The 22,212-nt window shown below is 42.3% G+C and overlaps 1 long non-coding RNA gene across 2 annotated transcripts; it reads right to left on the reverse strand.

The window, feature by feature from the left end:
• Positions 1–10,844: 10,844 nt before the first annotated feature.
• LOC122460585 lies at positions 10,845–16,565 on the reverse strand. Of its 2 annotated transcripts, none has more exons than XR_006281985.1 (2): positions 16,400–16,565; positions 10,845–11,362 (listed from the first exon to the last, which is right to left on the reverse strand). It is a non-coding gene; the product is annotated as an uncharacterized LOC122460585 (long non-coding RNA). The 2 variants fall into 2 exon arrangements; XR_006281986.1 differs by lacking the exon at positions 16,400–16,565 and adding an exon at positions 15,741–15,892.
• Between the last annotated feature and the right edge of the window lie 5,647 nt (positions 16,566–22,212).

Raw genomic sequence — 22,212 nt, forward strand, 5'->3', positions numbered from 1 at the left:
TAAGATTAATGAGTTTTGTTAATTTGTAAATGAATAAAATTCTAGTTTCTCTACAAATATGTGGGGAAGGAGAAGTTTCCTCTTTCCCTGTAGGGTAATCAGTGATGCTTGAATCAGTTTCTTAGGACCTGGAGAGGGACTCTTTAATTCAGAAAGCTTGTGTAGCAAAGCAGGCCAAGAGCTTCTTTCAGTGGTGTGTACTTGGTTCTATGCCTAGACAGAGATTGTTCAGGCTCATTATCCAGAAGGGTGTTTGTTACATCCCAGCCTCTGCAGCTCTAAAAAGCTCTGCACATCTCTAGTGTCTTCCAAAGCAATTTCATAACATTGAGATTCACAGTACCCTTGTGAGTCAGGTAAATATTATCCCCATTTTACAAAGAGGGAAATTGAGGCAGAGACTGGTTAAGACAAAAATTTTCAAAAGTGACAGATCATTTTTGGGTGCCTGATTTTAGACATGATGGGCCTGGTTTCCATAGGGGCAGGCCACCTACCGCTTCCGTTGACTTCAGTCGGAGATTTTCAGGTCAATGGGAGCTATGCAAATCAGCCCAAGGTGTGTAAAGCTTGCCATTCAAAAATTTTAAATGGAGCCAGGAATTAGAACATGATGTTGGCTCCAGGTTCTGTGCTATTGTTTTAGGCCACACAGCCTCTCTTACAATGGATGCCCATAAGGCTCAGAAACTTAGCTGGCCTACTGGATTTTTGTTAATCTCATTTTAAGTAAACTTAGTGCTGGTGTTAGCTGAAAGTCCTGGAGACTGACATCTTCTGGGATCAACAGACCAGATACATCATAGGCCGCATGCTGTCCTGCTAATGTGCCACTCCCCCTAACTTGAAGCATAATTAAAACATTAGGGATGGGCGAGGGTGGTAGTTTTAAAGAGAGATTTTGCACATCCATGTTTTTCTGTACTGCTGCTGCCCCCTCAGCACATATACAAGATTCATGCTTTTCACTTTTGGTTCTTTCTTCCACGGATGCGTCTCGTGTGGTTGGACCACTCTTTGGAGTTTCTAGACTCCAAGTTTTTCAGTTTCTAGACCCATTAGGTTCCTATTCTCCCTTTTGGGACTTTCAGTTGTGATGGTGATTTTCATTAGGACTGGAGTGAGACAACTGACTTGTTTTATATAAATGGTGCCAGTCAGGTTCTTTGGGTTTTTTTCTTCTTTCTGTTTATGAATGTCTGTAGCTACAGAGCAGAGAGTGAGAAACAGTTTGCTCTAGCTTGGATTGATAGAGAGGGTAGATATTTTCAGACAGATTGGGGTAGTGTCTCAGGTTACCAGAAGCTTTAACTAGTTCATTAAGACTTTGTATTAAGGTATTCAATGATACCTACTAATTCTTTACATCCAGCAGTGTGTCTGGTCCCATCCTACTATTATATATTGATTCTGTGATGGACTCCTTAAAGCTTGTCTGTGATTCAGGTGTTTGAAAGGCTGGTTGGGGGTATGGAAGGGATGTCAAAGATCGAGTGTTTGTGAGCTCTCTCCAACTATAAAATTGTATATCTTATCTTTAAATAAAAACATGCTGTGTAGGTAAAAAATGAGCATATGTTGTATAGCTAGGAAGTGGAACACTTACAACGTTTCTTGAGCTAAAAATCAACCTACCGTACAGGTTTAAAACCTATTTCCAAGGTCCATGTTATTCTTTAATCTTTGTACTTTATTTGTACATTATGTGTTACTGATATTTCTCTTCCTTTTCTGTTACTACCTTTGTGTTACAGTAGCACCAGAAGGCCCCAGTCAGGGGCCCCGTTGTGCTAGGCACTGTATGCAGATATATCAGAAAGAGAGTCCCTTCTCTAAAGTGCATATAGTCACAGATGGGGGACAGCAAGTTGGATATGATGGATGGGCGAGAGCAAGGTAACAATGAGATGGCTCTGATTGCAGTAATAAACAGCAGTTGCGGCAGACACCATGAGAGACATTTGCGTGAAAAATGGACCTTTGTTTCTGAAGAGTTCATTGGTTCCTGCTGTTCTCATCGAAAACACACAATCCTTTGTTTGACATCACAGTTCGTTGCTATGGAAATGCTGAAGTTACCAAGGATAGGACTGAGCTGGCGGGCTTTAGAAAGTCCTTGAGACCCAGGAAAGGTCAATGCCTGGTTTATTTTAGGCAGTGACACTGGGACCAACAGAGTAACAGAGAATGCAATGCCCGCTCTGGGTAATAGCACCTGGAACTTCACAGTATAACAGAAGGCAGTGCTGTTTCTGCTTGGGAACTAGTATCACCCGGGCAACGAAGGACAGAGCTACAGGAAGAGGAAATAAGCATACAAAGAGAACTGGTCTTATTGGGAATAGTGTTTATCAGTTTTCGAAGAGAGATCATGTAATCTTTAACAGCCATGTAAAAATAGGGATCTGTTAACTGACTACTAACTCTTACTAAATATGGTCTTGATAACCTATTATAACTCTGCCCTCATTTAGAGCTAATCTTTCACCAGGTCTCCATTATCATCAATAATATTTTTAGACCTGGTTGAAGGGGGGAAGAGGGGGAATATTGTGGATATGTTTTTTATCTTTTTTCCTTTTTAAAAAAAAGTCTAAAATTCAACCAGTTCCATAGTTGGTGGGAAACTGGGGGAATATTTGGAGTAAACGTCATCAAAACATTTCTGATTTTTGATAAAGGATTGACACTTAAGTTATATCTACAGTAGTTTTTTACCTCAAGTTAACTGATTGCCAAGTAACTACAATGTAGTGGATGATACTAAAGTGAGGTGGATACTCCATAAACATTTGTTCCAGGACACATTTGGAGATCAGACTAGAGGATATACTGGTCCTTTCTGGTCTTAAAATCTAAGACACAAACATTTGTGGTTTACAGAGTGAAAATAAACCCCTCTGGTGTAGACATAGCACAACAGGTGTGGATATATCAAACCCTGTGATTGTATTTGTGTGACCAGTTTGTTTCTATTCCAAAAATGGGATTTATTGAAGTACCTCCCTCTTTTGTTATCAGTAGATTTTCATTCAGCATTATTGTTTATTTGACTTATTGTAGCATTTAGGAGCCCTAGTCATAGACCAGGTCCCCATTGTGCTGGGGCTGTACAAACACAGGACAAAAAGATGTAAGTGCTTTGCGGCAGAGATCAATCTAAGTAATTAAAGTAATCCATACCCTTTGCCATCAGCATATTGCATCTGGTGACTCTTCTCCTTCTACAGTATTACCTACATTCTATATCTCATTCTATATCTCCAGCAGCACAGTGCCTTTCCCCAAACACTAGGCTGTGGTATTGGCTCAGTACTGAATCAAAAGGAAAAGTGCTTCTTGGACGGCTCTCGTCTAGATCAAAATTTCTTAGTTTGGGAGGTTCAGTGGGATCTTATCTGTGATGGTCTGACTCCTGCTCCACTGACAGTGTGTGCACACGTCTATTTGTGTGCACACTACATTGCATTTGCACACTGCAGAACATGTAATGGTATGTATAAATGGATTGATAGGAGCACAATTACCCAGTTCACATGTGCAGATTGATGCTTCTGCAAGACTTGCAGGAAAAATTAAGAAGGCACTTTAGAAGAGCAAGGATGAGGGATGGATACTGTAGATTACACAAATGCAGAGAGAGTGATGCAGTAGATTATTTTATATATTTATCCAGGAATTATATTTCGGATACCTCATTCCCAGTGTTACCAAAATTGCCTGAGAGCCGTTACACCCTCTTCTCACCTTCTGTCAGGGGCTTAGATGTGGCCATCTAAAATGAAAATGAGTCACAGCACTTCCTACAGATACAGTTTTTTCAGCACCTCTTAGCCCCCCAGATGAACTGTCACAAATCATTTGGGTGCTAGAGAATGGAGGGATGTAGGAGAATCTTTCTGGCTGGTAAGTGGCACGGATGCTTCCTTGATTATTCCTTGCATAATGACAGGTTTCAGAGTAGCAGCCGTGTTAGTCTGTATTCGCAAAAAGAAAAGGAGTACTTGTGGCACCTTAGAGACTAACAAATTTATTAGAGCATAAGCTTTCGTGAGCATCCGATGAAGTGAGCTGTAGCTCACGAAAGCTTATGCTCTAATAAATTTGTTAGTCTCTAAGGTGCCACAAGTACTCCTTTTCTTTTTGATTATTCCTGTCTCAGTTTAGTAAAATGATTCATTCAGAATGAAAAATCGAGTTGCCTGATTTAAGACTGAGTCTGTCTGGCTGCAGTGGGGGTTGAAATGGAGCTTTGGGGTTTTTTCTCCCCCACCCTCCCCACTGTTGACCTATGAAGTCACACAGTGAGAGTTTATTTATTGTCTGGGATCATTTGCTGCCAAGCCCTGCCTAGCTTTAGGTGATGCATTGGATAAATAATGTTGCTGTGGCTTCTGTGGTGTGTGTATGTACGGACCACTGGCCCACCAAGGCCATTATGCTGTCTCTTACAGTGGTGAGAACAAACTGCTTCAGACCAATGGGCAAGAAACCCTGCAGTAGGTAGTTATGGAATAACTTGCCTGCAGGGAAATAGATGGAGGCCAGATTATGCCCTGAAGCAAAGGGGCTATATTCTTGGGTTTGCTAAGGCCATTTTGTATCCTCTGACTGGCACACCATGGCTTAAAACATTCAGAAATAACAAGTGAAGAATTACCCCTTTGCTGGGGAACTCTGTGCTGGTGGACAGAGCATTTCCTCCTCCTTACCAGAACCCCATGGCACTACTGCTGTAAGGGGAAGGAAGGTATGTTGGGGGTATTCAGGGAGGGGTGAGTGTGTGGGCAGGACACAGAGATATGACAGATCCTTTACTGCATATATCCCTAACTTGTGTCAGGACTCAGGGAGATGCAACCGACTCCATGCAGCACCCCATTTCCAAAGAAAATGGAAGTCCTTGCACTACATCTCTTCCCAAACTCTTTATTTTTATATTTTACTATTAAACAGTTGAGAACAGCTTCTTTTAATAGAGCAACCCAGTGTGGTTTTGCAGTATTCTAAGATTTTTTTTATTCTTCCCTGACAGAATTATGGCAACTACAATAATCTACACTAATGAGACTTTAGGAATGCTCAGTTACTTAAGGATATACAAAAGTTAATGCTATATCTGCTGCCTTAATTCTGCTCTCCCTTGCATATTTGTATTGCTATATATCTGTAATATAATCGCATACATACCCCTGACCGACATAAGTTTCACTGACAAAGCACCAGTGTGGACAGCGCTATGTCAGTGGAAGAGAGTCCCCCGCTGACATAGCTATGGCCGCTCATTGGGGGTGGTTTAATTATGCCAGTGAGAGAGCTCTCTCCCACCAGCATAGAGCAGCTATACAGGATACCTTACAGCAGTGCAGCTGCATTGGTACAGCTGTGCCACTGTAAGGTCCGCAGAAAAGACATAGCCTAACTTTCATCTTTGGATTGTTTTACAATAATACAATCAGAAGACCTCCTGAGGTAGATAAAGTATTATTATCCCCTTTTTACAGATTGGGAAACTGAGTCAAAGAAATTTAGGGTTTGTCTAGATGAGACAGTTTAACTTTATATATTTAAACCAATTTAAACTGGTACCATGTTCTTGTCTAGACAAGACCTATGTGTCTTGTCCAAAGTGACTGCATCAGACCCAGGATTAAAGTTTGGAATGCCCTACTTCCAGCCATGTGTCCAGGCCACTAGATCTCTTTTTATATATCATTGTTATTCCTAAACCTGGAAACCTTAAGAACTTTAAAAAGCACAGGACCCAGGGTCCTGCACTTTCTTGTCAGCATTACTAATGGCTTTATGGACCCCATACTGAGAATTGGAAGATCTGGGTTCTGTTCCCTGCGCTACCACGGACTTATGGTCTGACTGTGCCTCTCTGCCTCAGTTTCCCCATCCATAAAATGGGGATAATGACACATTCCATTGTAAAGTGCTTTGAGGTCTATGGATGAAAAGTGTCACATGCTTAGTCATACACCAAGGATTAGTAATCAACCTGTGTTGATCAGTGATGAGCTGCCAAAAACTGAAGAATCGGGTCCTTCACTCGCTCCGGGTCTTTGGCGGCACTTCAGCAGCAGGTCCTTCAGTCGCTCTGGGTCTTTGGCGGCGGGTCCTTCACTCGCTCCCAGTCTTTGGTGGCATTTCAGCAGCAGGTCCTTCAGTGCCGCCGAAGACCCGGAGCGAGTGAAGGACCCGCCGCTGAAGTGCTGCCGAAGACCGGGAGCGCCACCGGGTGAGTTAAAATTAAAAAGGGATTCTCAGGGGAGCATCCCCAGCCGAGAGCTCAGGCGGGCTGGAAAGGATGGAGTTTGCCCACCCCTTTAACAAGCAGTTCTAAAACGGCTTCAAAATTTAACAGCCGGTTCACACGAACCGATGCAAACCGGCTCCAGCTCACCACTGGTGTTGATTGTATCAGCGAAGACACCAACACAGTGATTACTTTCCACTGAATGCATCTGATGAAGTGAGCTGTAGCTCACGAAAGCTTATGCTCAAATAAATTTGTTATTCTCTAAAGTGCCACAAGTACTCCTTTTCTTTTTGCAAATACAGACTAACACGGCTGCTACTCTGAAACCAGTGATTTCTTTGTTTTTCTCAAGCTACCCTCCATAGTGCAAGTGGTTAAAATTTACAGATTTAATATTTGGATCTGACCCAATGCCTTTGCCTTAGGCACTTTATGTGAACTGAATTAGGACTTAATTTTAATATGTTGTTTAGAAATGTAACATCTGGGGCTAGCCATGCAAATCACGGTCCTCCACTTTCTCTCCCCATCAGCCAGACCATCATAAAAGTGTGATTAGGTTGTTATAGAATTAATGTGCCGTTATTACTCTAGAAGGAAATTAATTTTGCAGACAAACTTTCTAAACACTTCAGTAACTAAGGAACGTTTAACGAAACACAGTTCCACCACCAACCCTTCCCAAAATAGAGGGGGGTTAATTTTGAGGTTTTCATTATGGGTTGAGCCTATGAATGTAAATAAAGGATTCCATAGCACATTCTACTCTCTCCTTGGGAATCCCAGTGTCAGCACTAGAGAGAAACACCATCCAACCACCTCAACCTGCCTTCCTCCCTACTCGGGTCTGCTTTCTGCTTGCTTCATGGATGTTAAACTGTGTGTTCAGCTAATGTTCTGCCTTGAATTGGCCCCCAAGGACCTGTCAGTTGGCTGCCTTCTGGGTTACAGACTGAGCATAGGTTTGAGTTCATTTCCCTAAATGGTCAGGGTCACAGTCACTTGCCTTGTGTGCAATATTTGGATGATTATGTTTGCTTGGACTGGGTGAAGGGTTTAGGTGGGAATCGGAGCCCATCTGAGCCTGCCAGACAAACCCAAATATTTGCAATAGGAGTGGTTGTGTGGACTAGTTGTTAGTACAGGCAACTTGTGGGTGTTTTCTCTGACTGGCTCAGCTGTGGACCCTGCTGTGTATCTTCAGGCAAGTCACTTTACTACTCTGGGCCAAATTCAGCCATGCAAAGGCAGGCAAAATTTCCACTACTCCAACTGGAGTGGCACCTGCTGACACGAGGACTGAGCTTGGTCTTATGTGACTCTCTTAACCTGTAAAATAGAACATTGTAAGGAATGCATGGTCCAGTGCCCGCACATTAAAAAAGCCCAGACCACTGTTAGACTTTGTTAAAGTTTGTAATGTGCCTTGAGATCCTTGAATTAAGGCTGCTCCATCAGTGGAAAGTATTTTCAGAATAACTCCTAGCACTCATTAGAGAAACATAGTTTTAGCAGCATCTGACGGAGGTTATTAACAGCATGTGGCCAAACATGGAGAGTGTATCCTGGTTATGTTAAACTCTCTCACTCACTTCCCTGGGCTTGCTTGATTGTATGGAGAATCCTTTGGAATATGAAAATGGACAGAGAGGTCCAAGTTCCTCTAGAGGGACATGCTCCAGCCTGTGACGAGTTATCAGTTCCTCCAAGCCCAAAGGAGAATGAAGGATCAGCAGCAAGGCCAGATGTTACAGATGGGCTAAAGTGGACTGAAGATAAGTGTTCTGTACTCAGTGATAAACATTACTTGCTCTACTAGAGGAAAAATAAGGGGGAAAATAAGCATGAATACTTGTAAAGTGAGAGTTTCCATCCTGACAAGATATTTCATACCATGCAGCTCATGTTTCATGGCATAAAATAACTGACTTTAGAGTCCAAAAGACTCCATGGTCTCACTCCACTTGCAACTGTTAATGCTAGGGATTGTATTTAGGGCTTTGTTTTTTGTCTTCCTTTCAAGCAGGGGTCTTTTTTTTTTTTGTCAAGATCCAACTTTCTTGGTCAAGGTATAGTCAAGGTCCAGACTCCAGAGAAACATTTTACACACCACAATAATGATAGTAAGTAAATAAAAAGATTTTGAAGTCTGTTCAAAAGCATCCAGTGGTCTGGATTTGCCTGTGGTCTGCCTATTGACTACCCCTGCTTTAAAGCATCAGCTACCTAGGCACTTTAAGAAGTAGGATTCCAGAATAGATGGTATGCCAATTTGATCCAGGATTTGCTTTACTGTGTTCCTGTGAAAATTGGAAATGGACATCCAGTCTTGATTGGTACTTTTCTAAAAGATGCTCTAGATCAGCCACAGATTATTAGACTCGAAACAGGACTTAACAGGTGAGATTCTGTGGCCTGTGTTATGCCGGATAATCATATGGTCCCTGCCAGCCTTGAAGTCTATGAATCTGTCTTCATGCACTGTCACCCCAATCTCACTTGAGAGGAGTACAATTTACAAGGGAAGAGGAGATAATAAACTAGGATAATTTTGATGACGGTGATAGTGGTAGATGCTGCTGGAATAAGATGAATGGAGAATAAGGAAGAGACAGAGAATCCAAGTAGTGATGAGGAATAGATTGAAGAGGGAAATGTCTGTAGATTTTACCAGAGGGATTTACAACACAGACCCCAAAGAAAAAACAAATCAAGTGCGGGGAAGATGGAAAAAGAAGCCAAGAGAACTCAAGGACTCTGAAAATAAACATGGTTACAGGATGGACAGGGGATTCATTGTGAGTAATGAAGTCAGAGAAGAAGTTGTCTTCTTGGCAACCTGATAATTAACAAGCAAGTCAGGTACTGCTCCCTCAAATGCTGAAGGAGTTCAGAACATGCAGAGATCCGAACAATGGTTAAGAAGGAAAACAGGAAGGCATACAAAAGAAGGAAAAGAGGAAGTTTTAGCAAAGAAAAGAAAAACCTAAACAACAATCTCAATGTCCATTTCTGTTTTGCACACAGACACTTCCATCTAGAAATGCTTCACGCTCTTCCCTGGCACTCCCCCTCCTCAGTACAGATACTGTCTGTCATTACTACTCAAGGACATATCCACAGACACACACCCCTCTAAAAATAAAAAATAAAACCTTAGAAATAGTGGTGTTTTGATGCTGTATCCTAGGGTCTCTCATATTCTGGCCCATCAATAAAATTCTAGCAAATGTATTTGTTTCTCTGTCTGGGGATCATTAGAGGGACCCAGTCAACTTGGAAAATGCCCTTTCTTCTGTAAATGTCTGTCTTTCTAACAGTAAACACTGAAGGTTACAGCAATGGTAAGAACTTAGAGAAAATATTTGTCGGTTCACTTAAAACACTGTGTGTATAGTCAGCTTCATTTTACCGTGTTCTTAGGCTATTTCCCCGCTGTGTGCGGGAGAGGAGGTTGGGGAAGGGTTCCCTTCCACACAACAGGTGAGGGGAAAAACATTGTAATATGTATAAACGTGATAATAAAGTAACAAAAAGTTAGCTGGAGAGGGGATCCCTCCCTGGGCAGGTGTGGTACCTAAAATTGATTTTCCTTTTTTTTTTAAAATTGCCTATATTTCATGTTGATTGTGTCCCTTTAATAATGTCGAACAATAGGGTCATATGGCAAATGTAAGACCTTGCTAAAAGGTACAGTAAGATTGTCTAGGGAGAGATGCCACAACTGTCAGCACCCAATCCTCTAGATAGAGGTACTCACCAAGTGCCAAATATGGTATAGTATGTTTTAAATATTTCATATAATACAAATGCAGTGTGTGGCTTTCAAGCCCTCAGCTACCTTAAAACACACTTGCACACAGGTGCTGATGACCTTGTAGTAGTAACCATCTCATAAAACATCCTCTCAAGGGGAAAAATCCACAGTACAAGACCAGGGAGGAAATCTCCACTAGCATCCCTTCCCCTTCATCATACCGAAATGAATATTGCATATGCCCATCCTGAACTGTCAAAGCAGATAAATAAGGCTCTGGTCTTCACAGCTTTTGGTCCAGAATCTTTCATGCCAGGAAGTGCTCTGCGGCTGTGGGGCCATATTACTTGCCCTAATTCATGCACACTTCCAAGTGGGTGATGTGCTCGGACTCCCTTCGTTGTGCTCAGAGCAGTGAGCATGATCTGGGGTTCTCCACTTGGTCCCCAGCTTCCCCCACTGGCACTCCTTTATTATAGCTTTGTCCTTTTTAGTTGACTTTGGTTCCTTTGTAGCCTCTTCTCTCTCTTGAGGGAGGGTGAACAAATGATGTTCCCATGAGTGGGCCCTCTTGGAGGCTCCTCCTTCTCCTAGTGAGGTTAAACAGACTAGAATCTTGACCACTAAAGTAAATATGAACACAAATTAAATAAGCTCTCTTTAAAAACAGAAATCAGACATGCTTTGGAAGAAGTTAGTATCTGTGGTTGAGCACTGTGCAATGAGGAAGTTTCTCTGTACTTGGTGACTATGACTCTGAACACAAATGTAAACTAACAACATGAGAGGCAGAGAGAAGAACCAAGTCAGCAGGAGGGAGGATTTAATTTTAGAGATTAACTCCTTCCATCTTTATTTCAAAGCTTCCTACCAAACTGTATCTTGTGGCCAAACAACTTTGCAACCAACAAAAAACCCAAGGCCCATAAATATTGTTGCCCCTCCCATGGGTGGAAAGCTGGCTGGGACTGTACAGAAATGCTTGCGTGTTGTGACAGAGATGGACTCTGCTTAATCTGCCTTCACCTCATCCCTTGTAGAGCCAGGCCCGTCACAGGCAGCACTAGACAGCCCTCTGCACTGAAACACTAGCTCTGGCTTCCTTTTCAACTTTTACTTAGTGCTCCTTGGTTCCTTTTAAAATCTTTGGATTTGTTCCCATTTTCATTTGTGCAGTCTTCCTCTTGCTGGTGCTCACCACCTTTCATGCTGCTATTTGATTTTGCTGAATGCGAGTTGCCCTGATCACTATGCTGTGTATTTACTAATAAAACAATGATAGTTGAGGACAAGTATTCCCTTTAGGGACAGGAAATCCTTTCTTACTGTAGGACACCAGCCTGTGATATGAACAAAAGATGGCAAAATGTCAGTGTTTAACTCTTTCTTAATCTTGTTTAACTCATTGTCATCAACAGAGTGGTCAAATGGTGAAAAAAAAGAAGGAGAAGAAGAAGAAGTGTCTGTGAATGTGCATACAAATTCCCAGTGGCTGTTTGGCTGAACCACGTCTGTATCTCTTATTTGCTATTCACAAACACTCGGGCTAACGGTTTTTGTTTGTCCAGGATGTTTGGAGAATGGCTGCTTCTCATATTAATAGCCATACTCTCACGCATACAGGAATGTGAACAAAAGTATTGGCTCTTCGTCATTTACAACTAGCCTTCTGTTTAAAAAAAGGGACCAATCAGGGAGCAGGAATAATAGGATGTGGCAGGTGACCACTCCCAAACCACGAATAGCGCAGCTCCAAAGTGAACAATTCACGAACAACCCACAGACTGAAAATTGCTCAGCCCCCTTCCTGCTTTTGGCTTTGTTTTGATGCAGGACATGGCTGGGGTCTCACTTGGCTGCTGAGTTATGTCACTGCTATGAGGTGTTATCATTCAGCCCCTCCTGTCGGACAACTGGCTGCAATTTCAGGTCCACAAACCCAGACTCTTGCTGTCCTAGCACAGGATGACTGTGCTCAATTCCCTGTAACTGAGAGGCAGCATGGTCCAATGGGTAGGACCCCAGCCTGGGACTCAGGAGAGCTGGGTTCTAATCCTGCTTCTGTTAATAGCTTGCTATGTGATCTTGGGCAAGTCATTCTTCTCTGCCTCTGTTTCTCCTTGCCCAGTTAGGCTGCTTTTCTTGTCTTTAATGTGCATACAGCGCCTACCACAAGGGGGATGCAAACTTGGCTGACCTCTAGGCACTACCATAACCCTATTAAGAATATAGAGTTCAAAGTCATGATAATGCATCCATCAAGGGCATATTAAAGTGCAGTTTCCATGTAACTGACGTGAAGGGAGGGTATAAGTAATGAAAGCCCTACTGACCTCATCAGAATGCAAGTTAGAGATTTATAACCCAGATATTCACAGGTACTCACTGCTCCTATGTTCAGTAAGCAATGCCTCAGTGGGAGCTGTGAGGTCTAGAACGCTGCAGGCTCAGCCCTCCTCCTATTTAAGTCACTCTGTAGCAGCACTTGAGATTTTGCCAGTCAAATTGCTTTTATTTAAAGGACCAATTCCTATTTTCTGCAGGACCGAGATCCCTTCCAGCTGAGCTAGTAGTTTGTGTTAGGCCCCCGTCACTTTTCTGATATGATTGTTATGACTATTTCACTCTCTCCCATGAATATTCTTGTCTCCTCTATTTCAGAGAGCACATCACGTGTGTCTGAGCGGGTTACACAAAGTGCAGCTAGAAGAGGTATGAACCATGAATCCCGTGAACTCTGTGCTTGGGTTTCAGCCTTTTTGCTGATTCCCTTACATAACTTAAAATAAATGGAAATAAGAAAAACAAAGAAAGTCTAAGCCTTTTTTTTAAAAAAGGCCTTTCCCCCTCCTCAGTTTGTTCACTTTATGCATTTGACATCACTAGATGTAAAGTTAATTTCACTGCTTGCCTTGTTCTCTTCTGCTGACATGAAAAGTTATGCAGAACCAAAGCGCGCACAGCTTCACTTTTTTTAGATGTGGAAATTGTGTCATACTGACGTCTCCCCCCCAAAAAAAAGAAAAAAGGGGAGACTGAAAAAATTAGCGAGCAGATATCCTGAGAAAGCGGGCCACTTTTTCTAACCAGCCCCTGTAACTCTAGCTGGAGCATTCACTACCCAAGCTGGTCTGAAGGAAGTGCGTTGTAGTCCTTACAGATTCTGATGCATTACACCAAATGCCATCAGTTTGAATTATGCAATGCTGTTTTTATACTGCAGTCAGCCTGCTAACTGACTTACTGCATTTCAGTGAGCATAATATCTCTGTGCATGCTGATACCAGCCAGCTCTCAGGATAAGACAGCAGGGCCTGATGGATCGAGCACTCAACTGGGAGTCAAACATTCCTAACTCTTGCATAATGACAGGTTTCAGAGTAGCAGCCGTGTTAGTCTGTATTCGCAAAAAGAAAAGGAGTACTTGTGGCACCTTAGAGACTAACAATGCACCCGATGAAGTGAGCTGTAGCTCACGAAAGCTTATGCTCTAATAAATTTGTTAGTCTCTAAGGTGCCACAAGTACTCCTTTTCTTTATTCCTAACTCTGCCACTCATCAGCTCTGTGACCTTCGACAAATCATCTCCCCCTTGTTTCCCCTTCCCCCTATATGTTTGGGATGCAAGCTCTCCAGGGCAGGGACTGTTTTCTACTCTGTTTGTACAGCACCTAGCGGAATGGGTCCCCAAATTCAGGTGGTGCTAGTGTACTACAAATAAATAATGCTAGGACTGAAAGAAGGTAGAGAAGCCCCTATGCTCAGTTTGTTTACTCCGAATTTGACAGCGCTATATGTACAGTTAGTTTAACTGCTTCCTTGGTCTCATCTGTCTGTTTCCCCTGTGGCTTGTGCACCTCTCTCATGCCACACCAGGAAAGACAAACATTTAAAAAAATAGGAAGATGCATTGTCAAACTGCAACAGTTGCCTGGGGACACCAAGGTGTGGCTAGTACCTGAAGCTACTGTGGACTCATTTTGAGTTGAGGTGACAAGACTTCATATTGATGATGCCCCTTTAAAAAAAAAACAAAACACCAAACCACAACACAACACTACTCATGGCCCCTCTCTCTCTGTAGCCTTGGTCTGCCCTCATAAGCCCGTTAGTCAACATCACCTTGATTCCAAGTATTAAATGCTTTTCATTTTCTTCTGACGATTAAATGAAGTCTCTTGGCCACTGAGCTCAAGAGATTAGATCACAGCAAATAAAAGTTTTCTTTCAGAACATGTTTATCAGGCTCATCATTTGCAATGTGACAGTCACTTAAAAGGAACCAAACTATCTATACATTCTCCATCACCCCGAAGCATCTGGTATGGCTGGCCTCAAAATCAGCACTGGATTCTCTATGTACGAGGACAAGGGTTATTTACCTTAGAAAGGTGACCAATAAGAGGGGATGTGATAAAAATATATGAAATGGTGACGTGTCTAGAGAAGGTAGACGTAGTGTCTTCCCTGCCTTAGTACAAGAATAAGGGGACATACAATGATGATGAAAGATGGTTGATGAAAGATGAAAGATGAAAATTTAAAATCAATAAAGGAAATAGACTTTTCACACAATGCATAAGTGGACTATGGAACTCATTGCCACAAGATGTCATTGAGGCCAAGAATTTATCAAGATACAAAGAGGAGCTGGGAATTTAAATCAGGGGTCTCAAAGTCCCGGCCCGTGGGCCATCTGCGGATCGAGAACCTCCCCACTGTGGCCCATGGAGGAGACACACAGGCAGATACGCTGCCGGCAATGTTTGTTGCAGGCGCCGCCCCCACAGCACCCATTGGCTGTGGGAGAGGGACAGAGATATCATCATTAGTTGCCAGCCAATCAGCCATGGAGGCAGCATCATTAGTTGCCGGGCAGAGTCAGCCATGGAGGCAGCATCACTTTTTTCCACAATGAATATAAATAAGTCAAAATACTGAACACAGCTATCCGACGCCCACCTTGCTGCAATCCTGAAGGTTTCAACTGCTCAGTCACTGAGGCCAAACATCAACAAACTGACAGAACTGAAGCATTGCCAGGTGTCAGGCAGACACTAAAAACTCTCTGGCAGGTGAAGAATTGTATAAAGTTGTATGACAGCTTTATTATTTCTAAGAAATTTTAAATAAAAAATGCAATATAAACGTTTTCTTTTCTGAACACCATCTTCAGTGACTGGCACTGGCTCTAAGGTAAATTGAGTTTGAGACTCCTTATTTAAATGAATAACTCCAGATATACTTGTTAATGATTATTTAGAAAATTATAAAGCCTGATGCTTGAGGGTTTAAGCCAATCCCTGAGTAGTAGGGTTTAAGAGGAAACTTTCATGAGCAGGAGATGGACATGTTTTCCCACAGCTGCCTGCCATAGGGTTTCTTGCATTTTTCTCTGAAGCATCTGGTACTGGTCACTGTTAGAGATAGGATATTGGACTAGATGGATCAACAGTCATGTATTTGTCTTCTGCTTCCCAAATCAGTGCCAGGAGACAAGAGAAATGTTTATCAAGGGACTTGCTCTCTTCACGTCTTTCAATCCCATCTCATTGTACTCCCTTTCTTCAGTTTTTCTGACTGAATGTGAATAGAGTTTAAGGGCTCATGGGATGGGGGTGGAAGAAATCTGGCCTTAGCTTAAATTGAGTGAAGTTTCTTGATTTTATCTAAATGTGTTTTGTGGAAGAGGTTTGTGAAGATCTGGAGAGCTAGTACCTAGGTCTGGTGGTCCTGGAGTGACTGCCACATCCACGCCACCAGCTCTGGCAGAGCAGTGATCAACAGGCTGTGGGCCTTGTGGGCCTAAGTGCCACAGGATGTGCCACCTCAGGTGGCCTGATTGGTCCAGGTGCACTACTTAAGCCTGGAGGGGATACTAGGAAGTTGTCTGTGCAACTAGGTGGATCTCCAGCTGGCTGCTCCTTCACCTGGCTTTGGTTCCTGGCTTCTGACTGTTAGTTCTGACCCTTGGCTCTGGCCCTACCTGCTAGGCCCAACAGCCCATACCTTGGCCGCGACAATGTTGCTCATGCAGACCTCCTACACACTGTGGGCATTTGATCCAGCTGTGACTGTGGGTCCTGGTCAATAGGTAAATCTGCTTCTAGCTCATGTATTCCTTGTGGCCTACTGCTGGTTACACCTGTCTTATAGGGGAGACGGTTTGCCAGTCTATATTTTAATTTATTCTTTTAAGAAAGATCACACATCAGTGCTCTCCTGCAGAGCACTCTATTGGGAGATCATGGAGCCCACCATCTTCTCAAGCAAGAAAAATAGCTTTTCACCAAGAGAATTGTCTCCTTGTGATTATGTTCCTGGGGGTTAGGGTGCATTGATCTTTTAGATTTTTTTAAAGGTGGTGCATCACTCACCACCAGGGTGGTGCCTCCTCCAAGTCATTCTGGGGATTAGCTCTAGGCGAAAGCCCCTATCCATGGTCTGCGCACCATCACCCTGTCTCTGTTGTCAGTCTGTAGCCCCTCTTGTAGCCTCAGGAACTACAGTCTCCTCTTCCTGGCCTGGCTTCCTGGCCATGCCACTATCAATGAGGATTTGCCCATGCAGACCTCATTGCAGGATCAGTGCCTGAATGTGGAGCTCATGCATGCCTCCTCACAATCTCCTCTGAATCCCAATGGGCTGTTTTTAGGGTTGCCAGCCCTCCAGGATTGTCCTGGAGTCTCTAGGAATTAAAGATGAATCTAATTAAAGATTAATGAAACCTCCACGAATACATCCAACCAAAATTGGCAACCCTAGCTGCTTTTGATGGTTCTCTGCCTTTTTTCTGAGTTCCTGGTTGGACCTTCACTCCCCAGCTCTGTTGCAATACTCCATCTGTATACCTTAGCACTCTAAGCAAGAAGTGAATCCTCTACTGCAATCCAGGTTGGACCTTTGCACTGCATCACACCCATTTAAGACTTTTGACTGGCATATATACAGGCCAAAAGGAAAAAACTGCACCTAAAGATCACAGGGATTTCTTCTCTCACACACACACTTTACAAAACCATTGAGAATGATTTCCAAGCAAGTTTTCCTCACTGTTGATATTGACATGACAAAATGGCCTTCCATCTGTCCAGCTTTTACCTGTCCTAAAATTAAGAAACTGTATCTTATTACTCTTAGTAATTCTCCCCTATACCAACCTGAACAATTCTACACCCTTCATGTTTTACATTCTCCAACTACTTTTAGATAGTTATCATACCTCATCCCATTAGCTGTATTATAGCCAAGCTTTCCTCAAATAACAGTATCTGTTTGGTTCGCCGTCCCCCGTTTCCCCCTCCCCCGTCCCCCCGCCTCTTCTTCTCTCTGCCTTCTTGTTTTGGAGGAAGTGTGACTAGAGGCTTGAAGCAGGGGCTGAGAGTTAGGATAAATTATGTTCTTTTCACAGCTCTTTCACTAATTCGTTATGGGCCTGGTCCCATGCCCACTGCAGTGAATTGGTTTTCCATTCACTTTTAATAAGTTGTGAGTTCTTTGGATGAAGATTATCCTGTGCAAATTTCTAGTGAGAGTCTTATTTTTCTCTGAATCACGACCACCCCTCCTCCCCTGTTCTCCTCCTTTGTTACTTAACCTAGGTCCCAGTCTTTCTATTGTTTGAATGCAGGAAGCCCCTCCTCTGGATACCTGGAGTTTGCAAACTAGCTGATCCAGCATTTTGGGGGACAGGATGGCTGGGCATTCACCCATATTAAATTATACCTCTGCCAGAGCCATATAACTGCAGGACTTTACATTTTATAGTAACTAATCTTGCTTCCATGCATGAGATATGCCAAACTTAAATATGGAAACTTGGTGTAAAAAATATTTTGTTACATTTGTATAGCGCTTCATCCTAAATGACACATGCCATGATGCATAGAATCATGTCCTAAAGAGGAGTCATATATTAAACAAATACAAACTATAGCAGGTGTGGCCAAATGATGACTTGTGAGCCACATGCAGCTCTTTTACAGTTAAAGTGCGGCTCCTGGAGCCCCCCACATGCACACACCCCCATTCTCCACCTACAATACTGGGAAGGGGGAATCTTGGGGCTCCAATCCTAGTTGGGGGGGGGTGGGACTAGGGGCTTCTGCCCTGCATGGAGGGGGGAATAAGGGCTTTAGCCCAGTGGGGGTCATCAGGGAAGAAGCCCCGCATCCTGGCATTTGCCACCTCATGGGGCAGGTTGTGCATGTCTTGCAGTTCTTGAACTTATGAAGATTATTGTATGCGGCTCAGAGGGTCAGTAAATTTGACCAGTACTGGACTATAGGCTCAAATGCTTCTGCACAGCTTAAATTCTAGTTTTATCTCTTGTTTACCAGGGACTACACCATCTCTGGAACTCTATGTAGAACACAGACACCTTGTGACTAAGTAATATATGGAAACTGACCAATACAATATGCATTCAGCATCACTGAAATGCAGCTGTACCATGAGAGGACATCAGGGTAACATCTCTTTTATGGAAAATGCCTTGCAGAGCAAGGAAGAACTCTAATATATCTTTCTTCCAAGGTTGAAAAGTCATCCCTACCAAGACCTGTAATTCTAAGTATTTCATACCTCGGGCTTAGACAACTGAGACATCCTGTCTGTCACTAAAGCCCTGATATCAGAATATTTAAATACTTTTAGAAGACATGCACAATAAGTTGCAATTGTTTTTATTGGCACCTTTACTATGGAGATTATGGTCTTTAACCATGAGGGGGCTCCACTGATCGACTGTAATACAAACATTGCAGCAACTCAGACCAGTGCAGAATTTTGACATGGAAAAGTATCACTTTCATATTTTATTAATTACTGGAAAAAAAGGTATCCAAACCAGGAAGTTCAAATCCAGCCTTCGGTCACTCTCAAAGTCATGGGGAGTTTAGATCCAGTGCCCTGGTGTGGACACCTTTATAAAATTTAATAAGGCTATTAAGGCTTTTATAGGTAAAATACATTCAACCTCCTCAATAAGACTATTTCACAGATTAGATGTCTACCTGACATATTTTCTCCACTTACATTTTACATCATGTATTTTATCTTTCCTCTCTCTCATTCCTTGCAATGTTTCAGAGTAGCAGCCGTCTTAGTCTGTATCTGCAAAAAGAAAAGGAGTATTTGTGGCACCTTAGAGACTAACAAATTTATTTGAGCATGAGCTGTAGCTCACGAAAGCTTATGCTCAAATAAATTTGTTAGTTTCTAAAGTGCCACAAGTCCTCCTTTTCTTTTTTCCATTCCTTGCAATGTTTCTCCTTTCTGTTTAAAAAGGTGATCACTTGGGTTAAACACAGGTACTGAAGGAGAACACTGGGTGATGCCATTATACTTTGAGAAGGGCTGCATGCTTTCTATTAAGCAGGAAAATGCATAACCAGATTCTTTCTGAATCTTTCCTTTTGGATCCAGATCTCTAGGATTTTGCTTGGTTTATTCATCAGAGAATCAAGTATTAATACATCTACCATATGGAGGAAAAAATGCTGCAGGTTAAGCAAAAAAGGGTTTTGATATGAAACATAATATGCCCCAGGCTATTTTGTTACCCAATTGTGTCTTCATTAACATTCAAATGTTTCTTAACTGTGCAGTTCTGCCTTTAACTTGGAACTCGTATGCCTTGTATTATAAAAACATCAAATTACATTGCCATGTTGAGGATTATTTAAACAATCCCAGAAAGTAGGTCAGTCCATAATTTACCCTTGGTTTATTAGGGGTTGTTAAAGGAAAAGAGCAATATTTGTTAAATGGACAGCTGGACCCAAACTGTTTGGGGAGAGGCCTTTGGCTGAGAAAACAGTTGCTAAAACATATATCTTGAAGGAAAGTATGGCAAAATCTTACGTTCGCCACAAATTTCCTAGCTAACAAATAGTATTAGAACTGTATCTGTTCCAAGAGCAGGTTAGATAAGGCATCAGTAGGAACAATGCAGTGAGCAGTCCTGTAAAACCTGGGGAACTGGAATAGAGGAGCCATTTGGTCTTATCTGGCCTTTCTAGTCTGATTTTTTTGTTTTTACAAGAACAGACCTGAAGATGTCACTAATGAGGGGAGGAGTGGAAAGAGACCATTCAGATTTCTTCTTCTTGAATCATAAGGAAAATTGCCTTCATTAAGTTGTGATTTTAATATACATAAAAGCAGAATGATTGAGTTGTCCTTATTAAAGCAGAATGTCTTCTGGGGCCAGACCTCAGATGTTTGTTTATGAACTAATCTCCAATTTCGCAGTATTCCCACTGGAAATTCTCTCTGGTATGCTGATGTACTGTAAGAATTTTAAAGAGAAGAATATTGATCTGGGAATACGACTTTATATAGGAGGGGCACAGCCAGGATAAAAATCCTGAGACAAAACAGCTCCTTACTATATGGCATGGAGGGGGTGAAAAAGGCAAAGATCCTGTCCCTAATGTTTTCCCCCTTCCTCTGACAGTAACATAATTGCCAAGCAACATCACTGCCTCCTCCCTCTGAACCTCAGACACTCCTTTATCTGAATGTTCTGTGGCCAGGGCTTCTTGGGACAAGGGGGTGTGCGGTTGGGAAGAGGTGGCCTAAAATTGGGAGGGGGACAACCTATCTGTGCAGCATTATCCCCAGAAAACCCAGAGGAAAATTCCCATAGTGATCCAGACCTAGAAACATAAATAAAAAGAAGGGTAAAACAGAGATTTTCATCATTTTCTCAGACAAAGCTAAAACCGGCTAGATACGGGAATTCAGTAGCAAAGTGAAACACTTGGTGTGCTTATTTCCCATAATGTTCTTCTGTCTCATAATTATTTTATATGTGATACCGATTCGTGGCTGAGCTGTTGGAAAAAATGGAAAGCTTTGCTGGCGTCCGCACAGAGATCTTCCTTTCTGTTACTGTATCGGTCGGTCACGATTTACCTTCATTTTACTTATGAGCCAACTGCCATTGTCTTGCAAACACAAAACAAATTGTATTCACGACAATAATTCTCATTAGCCTTCCTCAACACAGGAGTAGGCTTTTAAATGTTTGACGGTTGTTTCATATCCACTCTGAAGTGTTTTTCCCTCTCATTGTCCTTGCAGTGCAGCTTATGGCTTAGCCCTTATTTTACAATTTTAGTTCTCTCGCTTGTCTTGATTGCATATATTTGGACCTCCTAATATTCAGGACATCACAATGTATTTTGTAAAATAAGCTGCTGAACACTTGCCTGGTATTCAATTTTATAAAATATCTGACAAAGGCTCAGTATAGCAAAAGACAAGATCTGAGTGAGACCTAGATCCTTAAAGGTATTTTAACTTCCGGAGTCTAAATACCTTTGAGGATCTGGGCCTGAGACCCTTGGATAAAAGATTGTGGTGGTGTTACCTAGGAGAGAAGGCTCAACTCTGAGGCCCCCATAGCAGCATCTTGTTTAAAGTGAAATTTCTTGATTACCTGTGAAGGCTACATGGCCTCCCATTTTCAGTGCTTCTGACAGGAATGAAAAGACATTGAGTATGAGTAAAATGAGAAGGAGTACTTGTGGCATCTTAGAGACTAACAAATTTATTTGAGCGTAAGCTTTCGTGAGCTACAGCTCACTTCATCAAATGCATCCGATGAAGTGAGCTGTAGCTCACGAAAGCTTACGCTCAAATAAATTTGTTAATCTCTAAGGTGCCACAAGTACTCCTTTTCTTTTTGCGAATACAGACTAACACAGCTGCTACTCTGAAACCTGAGTAAGAGTAGTGATCTGGGAAACTGAGGAGAGCAAGTTCTTTAACATTCAGAAGCCAGATGACTAGATTCGTTTCCTGTCTGTTTCTATGTAACCTCTGAAGTAAAACTTCAGCAAGCACCCTTCCAACTCACTGTGAAAAGGCTCCATGGCAAGCTGAACTTCCAAGAGAGGCCCCAAAAGCCCAAATATCGCTGTGTTATAGCAATTCTTATTTATCACAGCTCATTAAAATCCTCCTGAGCACAGGCTCAAGCTTTATAAAAATGGAGTAAACAAACAGAGCGGTCATGTCCCTCACAATAGAAAACAGATGGGACGCAGGGGGACAGTGTACAGAGAAAGGTTTCAGAGTAGCAGCCGTGTTAGTCTGTATTCTCAAAAAGAAAAGGAGTACCTGTGGCACCTTAGAGACTAACAAATTTATTAGAGCATAAGCTTTCGTGAGCTACAGCTCA

Source organism: Dermochelys coriacea, chromosome 6, assembly GCF_009764565.3.
Source record: "Dermochelys coriacea isolate rDerCor1 chromosome 6, rDerCor1.pri.v4, whole genome shotgun sequence".
Lineage (NCBI taxonomy): Eukaryota > Metazoa > Chordata > Testudines > Dermochelyidae > Dermochelys > Dermochelys coriacea.